Here is a 9151-nt window from a genome sequence, read left to right as displayed (position 1 = left end):
CGAGCCTGATTCAATAGAGTGCTCGGTCATTAAAGTGCCATTAACCGGTGCTTGTCCATCAGGAATATTAATGTTGTAAATCCAGCAGTTTCGGAACGGGGCCACGGGATCCCTATCCTCTAACTCCGGGTAGTCTGCTTTCTTTCACGGCGCCGCGCCGGCAGCTACCTTGAAACGCCGAGGGTGTCAACCCTCGAGCAGCACTCCTGGCCTGTTCGGGGAAAGTTGCAAATTATGGTCGCCTAGGCGCGAAAATTTATCGACGACCTTCCGCCGCGGGAGAACGCGGCGCCGAGGCACCCGAACGATGCGAGATCGCGAAAAATACTCCGGGACCAGTCAAGGCTGTACGTGGCGTAACGGAAAATCGATATCAGCCAGCGTCTCCCCCATGCCCACCTCCACAATCCTCTCTACCCCCCTCCCCTCCCTCCATCTCGCCCCCCGTTACTTTTATCGTCCTGCTACGATTTGTCTCCGTATGATAACGAGGATGTGAGTCAGACGCGATCCACTTCGTCATCCCCGGGCGCCGCGCCGCTGAAAAATCCTCCGGCTCCAGGACACTGTTCTTCAACGTCCAAAGAAAATTCCACGTCGATGCCTACACGCCATTACACCGTACCATTCGCTCGTAAAAAGGGGCCTGCGATAAAACGGAAAACAGAGGCAGGCAGCTTGAATATTGTTAACTTCTTGCTGACGGTGTCGGGCTGTGCTCAGCGTCGATCCTTCGGCGCACGGATCGTTCTCCCGTTTCTGTTCGTCTTTTTTTAGAGTATTCTTAATTGGAATATTTGATATGATTTCTGAGTATATTTGAATCGACTCGTGCAATTATTAGACTGGGAGAATGGAGATGCGGAGTGAAAATTGTCTAAGTTGATTATAAGAAACGTAAGTCAGATGGATATGTCTTTCCTAATTAATAGTCCTTTTTACTAATTCTAACAGGTCGTATATAATGTAAGAATATTCTCAATTCTTTATGTCTTTACAATTTTCTTTTTGATTTAATCACTTTTGCCAAAATCGGATAATATAAATAATAAATAATAAATCGGATAATAATCCGCTAATATCTCTCCCTAGTAACGAAAATATTTGAAATGATTTGTAACGAAAATATTTGAAATGATTTGTAACGAAAATATTTGAAATGATTTGTAACGAAAATATTCGAGACTATTTGTAATTCAAATATTTGAGATTATTTGCAATTCAAATATTTGAAATGGACGCGTAACGAATATATTTGAGACGATTTGTAATTAAAACGTTTAAAATGATTTGCGATGAAAACATTTGAAACGATTTGTAACGAAAATATTGGAAATGATATTTGTGATGAAGCAATATCGTACCTCTCGAGACTCAATTATGAATTGATTTGAATCCATTCCTCCAAATCGGGCGGAAATGATGCGGAAAATAAAAACACGAACTTGAACGTTAACTGTTCACCTCTTCCTATCGGTGTCAAGCTGTACTCGACATTAATCTCTCAGTATACGGGACGTTGTTCTTTTATTCGTGTCAAAGTTTCTTGGAAATCTTGAATAATTCCGAATGCGACATTCTCTCTACTTGTTGCCGTTTTACGGAATGAAGTAGTAGCCTCGTTGCAAAGTAGCTGCATATATCAATGAAAAAGCGTACGTTCAATCGGGTGTCGCGATCTCTGCTCGACGCTGAACGATCGGCGCAAATTATGTAAGCGTTAAAAATCATTTCTGTCGACACATAATACAACTACCTCCAAAGATGCCCTAAATCGTTGTGAAAATCCTGCTCGAATATCAACGAGTATAAAAGCGTGTATATTAATGGAGATTCCGAGCGTTCATAAACGGCATCAAACATTTGATCAATTAATAACGTGGTCCGTATAATTTATCACCCGCTTACCACGCCCGTCGAGTTTGTGTCGTTGAATACAGCGCGATAAAGTCGCTCTAAGGATCGTAGCGATTATGATTATCATCGTTGTCACGATTATCATCATTATCGTATGCTGCGTCTTCGTTGAATTCTCGACGTTTCGGCAGATCTTTCCCGGTAAAGCTCGCGTCGAAATATTGATTAGTTTATATTTCGCCCGGCGACTGTCTCTGCAACACCATTCATCAGCGTATCGCGGTTATTTTTCAATTAATATTACTCGATAAACGGGCCGCGCGGCGAATGTTTATTATGTATAAACCATGCATCAACGCGATAAGGATTATTCTATCTCCGCAATTTTTATCCAGTTTCTTTTTCGACGTCCGTGAAATGGAGGAATTCACCGCGATTGAGCGCGAAGTGTGATACCGACGGAAAATGGTGACACCGGAATTCTTCGCGACGTCAACGACCGCCGTCGCTCGAATTCTTTTGCACGCTAACCAAGCACAATATCGCACGTGTGCTTTACATTAGCAGACTATGCTTTAATGCGTATATTCAGCCGATCTCGCGCGCTTTAGAATTTCCCGTAGACTAAATAAACACGACGAAGGTCGAGCTTGATCAACGGGCGCAGAATTATTTTGACAATGGGGCCTATTGAAACTTTCGGACACGTTTCAACGCTGCCTGAATTACATCGACGCAGCAATTTCTCCCTAATTCGCGCTCAGATTGCGCGACAAAAAATGTACAATTCTGTACCGATTGTCGACGACTATAAAAACGCGACGCAAGGGCTCGAACAATCGTGTCTCCTCATCCCGAATCGTCGATTTTTGCGCGCGATCTGGGCGCGAATTAGGGAGAGATCACTGTACAAAGATACGTTTACGGGAGATTTATACAATAAACTTGTTAGTAACATTTATATTCAGTAGATTACGCATGATAATTTCATTACAAGTTCGGCTCGTTGGATCATGGTCATAAAGTTTTGGTCTGCGTTCGCACTGGCAGTGTGCTGATTTCTATTTGAATTAATTACTGTATTTAGAGAAACACGGATCACGTTTCTTTTTCATATTTCTTTCGTTGTTTCTGTCAAACAAAGCAGAATGTTCACCACGACGAATTGATAATAAAGGGATCGTTCCGCCGTTTTGCTCTGGTTCGACTGCGGATATTTTATCCCGCTGTCGCCCATGATCGAAGCAAACGTATCTTTCCAGCGAAATAGATTATCCGTCCAGGGTATTGATGTAACCAAAGAAAGAGTATCATTATGCAAGACGGATTGAAGTTGTCGGAAAGTTTGCGGTACATTTTGCTCGTTCGGCTGCAACAAAAACATTTTGATAAACGTGGGTCAGCGAGCTTCTTGTTGCCAAAATAGCCTTTATCAGTTCCACCGTGAATCATGCATCGCCGGGCGGGTACTTTGCTACGGAGAATCATGGCCGACATCAAATAGATAAATATATCGAGATAAATAATTGTTGGACAATACCCGTGGCCCAAGGTATGTATCCGGTTCGATTGAAAATTGAAACGCGGTTCCAGGAGAGATTAGCGATTAATTACAACAATGCATGTAACAACCAATTGATTATAGGAAAGATTTATCGCGTCAAAGCGAAACAAATTGTCGCAAATTAAATAGATATCGGACGCTTAAATAGTATTTAGATTATCGAGCTTGTTGAACGACTGTCGCATATCGATTACCCCAATTAATTATCATCATTAGAATGTGTCGTTATGTAATTACGCCGAGCACGTTAAACCCACAGCGTTTTAACATTTAATTTATTCGCGCGCGCGCCATCCGTTTTCTCCGTTCCATAACATTTCTCCGGAAATTTCGAATCGTCTAACTCGGTGTATCCGATTTTATCGTTCGAAAACAAAAAAAAAGACAACTTATTTGCTTTAAGCGTCGAGACATGGTAAATCGCGGCGGCCACGTTTGATATCGCCCGGTAAACCGTTCCCATCCGGGAGAAAAATTGCTTCGTGCACTTTTCTAGATCCCGCCACGATAAAATGTAACCATAAACTTTTGGAACATTCATTTAGACTCATCCTGTATAAAATGATATCTATCCGGGTCACACATAGTGTCACACATTTGTGCATCAAGCTTAGTCGGCTAAGCCACACGTGGCGCAGAGTTCTACGTCAAGCGATTTAACCAGGCAATCGCTTTTGTCCGGCTTCTAAGCTTTACTGCACAAACATTTACCTAAAATCTGTTCAGTTGTGTTCCTTAATCTTAACGTCTACCTCCGTTTAACGACGCCGCCGCGTAATAACCGAAGCCAGATCCATTGAACGTTCTTCGCTAACCCGCGGCGTTCTCGGAAAAAATTGCTCAACGCTTTAGAAACGAACAGCTAATTACACTGAATATTGATAATGATAGATCGTAACTTCGGACAACTCGGACGGTGACTAACGATCGGCATTACAAAAGCGCTTGTTCCGGTTTTAATTATACCACGTGGTAAAGTTAAATTATTTCTTTCGTCGAACTTACGTGGAAAAAAATGTTCGCGCGCGTCAACAATATTGTTCCGTGTTACGAAAGGAAAATTTTCGTGTAACAATAACGCGTAACGCATTAAGGTCCATTTATATTATCCGTTTCGGCCTGATTCGGCGAAATCAAACATCGCTGTTGAACTAAACGTACGAATGTTTATATATGTATAGGGTCGCCTATCGGTTCGGACTCGGAGGCGATCCGTTTCTGAATACGTTTCGTACCGTATGCATATATTCTGGCATAACCAAAAATGAATAGAGTTAGCAAGAGATTATAGGTTTTTGTACGAGCACGATCGAGAAGAGAAAAGTTACAGTGACGATAATAAAATGGTGTCCGCATGGAACGAAATCGGAAAAATTATGAATTCATAGACATTCTAAAATACTGGAAGATCTTTTTATTAATTCTTTAAACTATATCCGACGTTCTCCATCGGTTTTTCTTCTCTTTAATATATAACGTACAGCGGGACAACGTTTCCTTTTTCGATTCCCGTCCGCTTCGTGTAATAATAGTGCAAACATTTTTAACCGACAATTGTACGTTGAACGAAAGAATTTGTCGACGACTGTCGCTGCCTAACATGATATATATATATACTAGACGCATCTGTCCGAACCCAGCTGTTCCATAAACGTTCCGTGCCTGAAACGGATGATATAAAACGGCTCTTAAATCGGCCTTCAACCGATTTACGCGCGAGTCTGCCGTAAATCTAACGAGCCGGCATAATTAGTTATATATTCGCGGGGAAGCCTGGTTTGTTCAGTCCTAGATGAGCCGCGCTAATTTCCACCGCGCCCGCGCGTTTCTTTTCCGCTCGGCAAATGTGCGTGACTAACGGCCCCAATTAAGGGGTTGATGATCGCAGGCCGCGGAGGTAAACAGCCCGATCAGTCAAGAGGCGGCGCGACGGTCTGAATATTAATTACGCGACAACGGCACAAGGAGCAGGTAGCATTCTTCGATCGGTAGCGCGTCTCTCTCCGCGGCCGTAGCAGAATTATATACGAGGCCGTTCCTCGGCCTCGAAATCGAAACGGTTTCCGTTTCCTCCAACGGTGCCGGAATTGCCGTCATCAATAGAGCGTCGGCGCTCTCGCTCGCTCGCGCCGCGGGATCCGATGAAGAAAGGGGCAAGAAGAAATTGGGTCTCCCGATTACATCCCGACGTTGTAAATAAAACATGTCAACCGTGGTCGGAACCAGATGCGATCTGGCCTGATGGCTGATAATAGATTCGCTGCGCAAGCAGCCGGAATAAGCTCTTATCTGAGGCTCCTCGACGCGAGCGCGAGGCCGCGCGCGCGCTGGTACCGGCTCCGGCTCCGGCCCGAGCCCGGCCCGATCTAAACGCTCGCTGCGTTTGTTAAACAATCGCAGTGACATGGGTGTATCTGTTTCATCGTGTGCAGAGTAAAATCGGCGACGAGAATGGCCGTCTATCCGAGCGTGGTTACGCAACCCGTTGTTATCAACCGACGCGATGCAGGTTCACCCGTTCACCGTCCACCTGTCCCCCTTCCTCTTCCGCCGCATTCGCCACCGCGCGCCCCACGACCCCGTCACCGCCGATTCTGGTCTGCTCATCGGCAATTAAATTTTGTGACGCGCGTTGCTTATCAATTTGTTTATCGTCGGTTTCGTCGCTTCGCCCCGAGCCTCCCCATTGCGAACGGGCCGCGACTCGATCGTTTCTATCGAATTCACGGTTCTCCGGCCGAAAGAAATTTATCGCTGAAAGTGAGAACGATCGTGGCGGGGCTCTGTCGCACGGTGCTGCTCCTACCTCGAACAAGTTGTCGCGGTAAAGAGTCCGCCGTGTAATTGATTAACGAAATATCGGATTTGCCGTTACGAAATTGAATATTTCATCCCGGACGAGTAATTGTTTGATCGAGGAGATTCCTAGCGACCACGATCGCCCTGGGTGGCTGGCTGGCCGAATGTCCACTGTTTGGGTCCCTTGACACTTTAATGGCCGTGCGTCTACGCAGTCAAACGTCGCCGTTCAGCATGTGCGAACATATACATGAAACAGAAAATAAACGAGGAATTTAATATTTTTCCTTTGTGTGATAATTATTACAATCACCTACGTAATTATTAAAGTATCTCACACGTATTGTGTGAGCGGTCATTAACGCGTTAATACTGATTATTGGTAATTGAAGATTACGGTAATCGTCTGATTCTTGGAGAAAAACATGCGACTCTTCTACGCTTTTATCAAACAGTCGTCTGGTTTTCCAATGCTTAATTACATTGGTTCGCAAAAGTGTTCGTACAGCCTTTGAAAAGGAGTAATTATTTTTTAAAAACGACTTGAATTTTTTTTAGATGACAGAATTTTCAATTTTGCTATTAGTTGGAATGGTGAAAAAGAAAAGAAAAAATTCACGATTTTTAACAGTTTTATCGGAAACATTTGTTACTACGTTTTTCGGTGAAATGTGTCAAAAATCGTGGCACGACCGCAATTATCGCGGTCTTGTATTTCCGCGATATTATTTGATCTGGATTAGCGCGCAGATAATTTGGCTCGGTCCAAAATTCTATTCCTGAGATTCGGCAACGTGGGAACAGTTGGGAGCACATAGTCAAGGTTATTCAAGGAAACGATGAATGGACATCTGTAATTGTTAATTTCTAAAGCTTTGTTGCTGAAAAGTGGAAAGTAAACCGTTCCCAATGTTGTGCTCATCACTTAACTAAAGCCTTTGAGATACTATAATGGCACGTCTTCGCCAGAGATTGTAAGCAGTCCGCGAGCCATTCGCTGACTGTTTTTCATTTCGTTCGAACGCTGGGTCGCGAATAGCTCGCGCACAATCGGTAGCTGTAACAATATAGACGTCTGTATTTCTGGATTAGAAGTTTAGATCTTCGGTAAATAGAACTACATATAGTGCGGCCGCGATAGCCGGAGAACATTAACGAACTGAATTATATAACCTTCGAATGACGACTTACATTCAATTGACTACAATGTCAGTAACTTGATGTCAAATTGACGTTATCGATACGGAGTTGATCTGACGTCACGTTGCCAGTAGCGATATTAACCCCTTGACATACCATTTGCTGCGATTAAAAATTTTTCGATTGCAATAATTTCTTAGAAGGGAAAGGAAATCGGTGCTTATCGTGTGCCTAAATTTACTTGAATGCTCAATTATCGATGACAAGAGATTAGAATTTTATTTCAATTTTTTTAAAGGACAGAATAACATCTATACTCGATAAGTTGTTCCTAGAAATTTCCATGACGACAAGGGGTTAAAACGGGGGTCACCGCTTGAAGATTAAAAAAATCTTTCTTAGACGTCGTTGAACTTACGCGATAACGCAAGACCCGATTGAGTCGTTATAAACAATTAGTGTGAAAACAAAGTTTAATTTCTTCGATAATGTTCTTGTTTGCTTGTATTTATTGTCTTATTTATTGCCATCATCAATATTCGGAATTGTGTTTTTAATTAAACGCGAAACGTGATCTCGCCTTCTCAAAAATTGTAAGAATCCGCTGGAATTCAACCGACGTGCAGCAACAAATACTTGGCTGTCCGATTCAAAAGCCTGGAAACGAACTTTCTATCTCGACAAAAATGATGAACACAAAAGAAACGAATTGTTGCATCACGCGGCGGCATCGAGGCCGCGAAACTTTTGTTCGAAATACTTTTCCGTGCAGTCAATAATTTGCGAGTAACTTTAGACCGTCACGGCTAGTGGCTGCACACCGAACTCCCATAATAATTGGCGCGCTTTCGCAAAACGGAGGCCGGCCCCAGCAAAAAATATCCCGTTTCTTTGTGGCTAGCAAAAAAAAAATGTGTTCATTCGCGATTTAATAATGAAAACAGCGCCCACCCACCGCGGCTGATTCCTCACCTTTGTCAATGGACCGCCCACCGGTGAAAACAACAGCGAAAAAACATGTTTATTTCTCGGACAAAGGGACGCCCTGTGAATAGACATCATTCAATTATTGCGACTATTTCTATTCCGCGGACGCAAACAAAACTATTATCGCAGTTTGTTTGCCGGAGCGGGACCGAGACGAAAATAGAGTAGCGGAGCCGGTTACTGTGGGCTGACCAATTGCTGTGCCTTTGCTTTGCTTTCCGGCATAATTAACTTTATATTCATCGAATAAAACTTATTAAATTCTTCCATTCGAAACTGAGCAAGATAAAAGAATAAACAAAATTTAATATGTGTCTTATTCGATAAATATAAGGTTAATTATTCCCGAAAAACAAACCAAAGACACAGCAATCGGTTAGTAGACACGGTAACCGGCTCCGCTAGCCTATGGGGAAAAATTGGGGCAGTTTCGTCGTGACCCCTTAATTAAAAGTTCGTGAACCGATTAGCGGGGTCGGGTCGGTCGTCGGCGCGTTGAAAACAGGTAAGTATGCTAGGAAGGGTGGGGAAGGTAGGTCGCAGAGCATGATCGAAAAGGCTGGCAGGCAGCGAGCTGAATGTCGCGTCGAGGCGAACATTTCGCTAGCGCAACAGTGACAAGGTCAAGGGCGCCGGTGTCTCCCAGATCCAAGCGTCGTCGTCGGGACACATCGCTGGTTTAAGGTCGCCTCCAGTCTGTATAGGCGTGCAACCCGACCCACCTACGTTCTACACGGCGTCCTCAAAAATTCATGGCTCACTTACGAGAAATCCATAAATAAATGGCAGAGACGAATTCCGCAA

Source organism: Megalopta genalis, chromosome 12 (genome assembly GCF_051020955.1).
Source record: "Megalopta genalis isolate 19385.01 chromosome 12, iyMegGena1_principal, whole genome shotgun sequence".
In the NCBI taxonomy this organism is placed as follows: domain Eukaryota; kingdom Metazoa; phylum Arthropoda; class Insecta; order Hymenoptera; family Halictidae; genus Megalopta; species Megalopta genalis.
The sequence above is the reverse complement of the archived record's forward strand: the minus strand, read 5'-3'. Positions refer to the sequence as shown.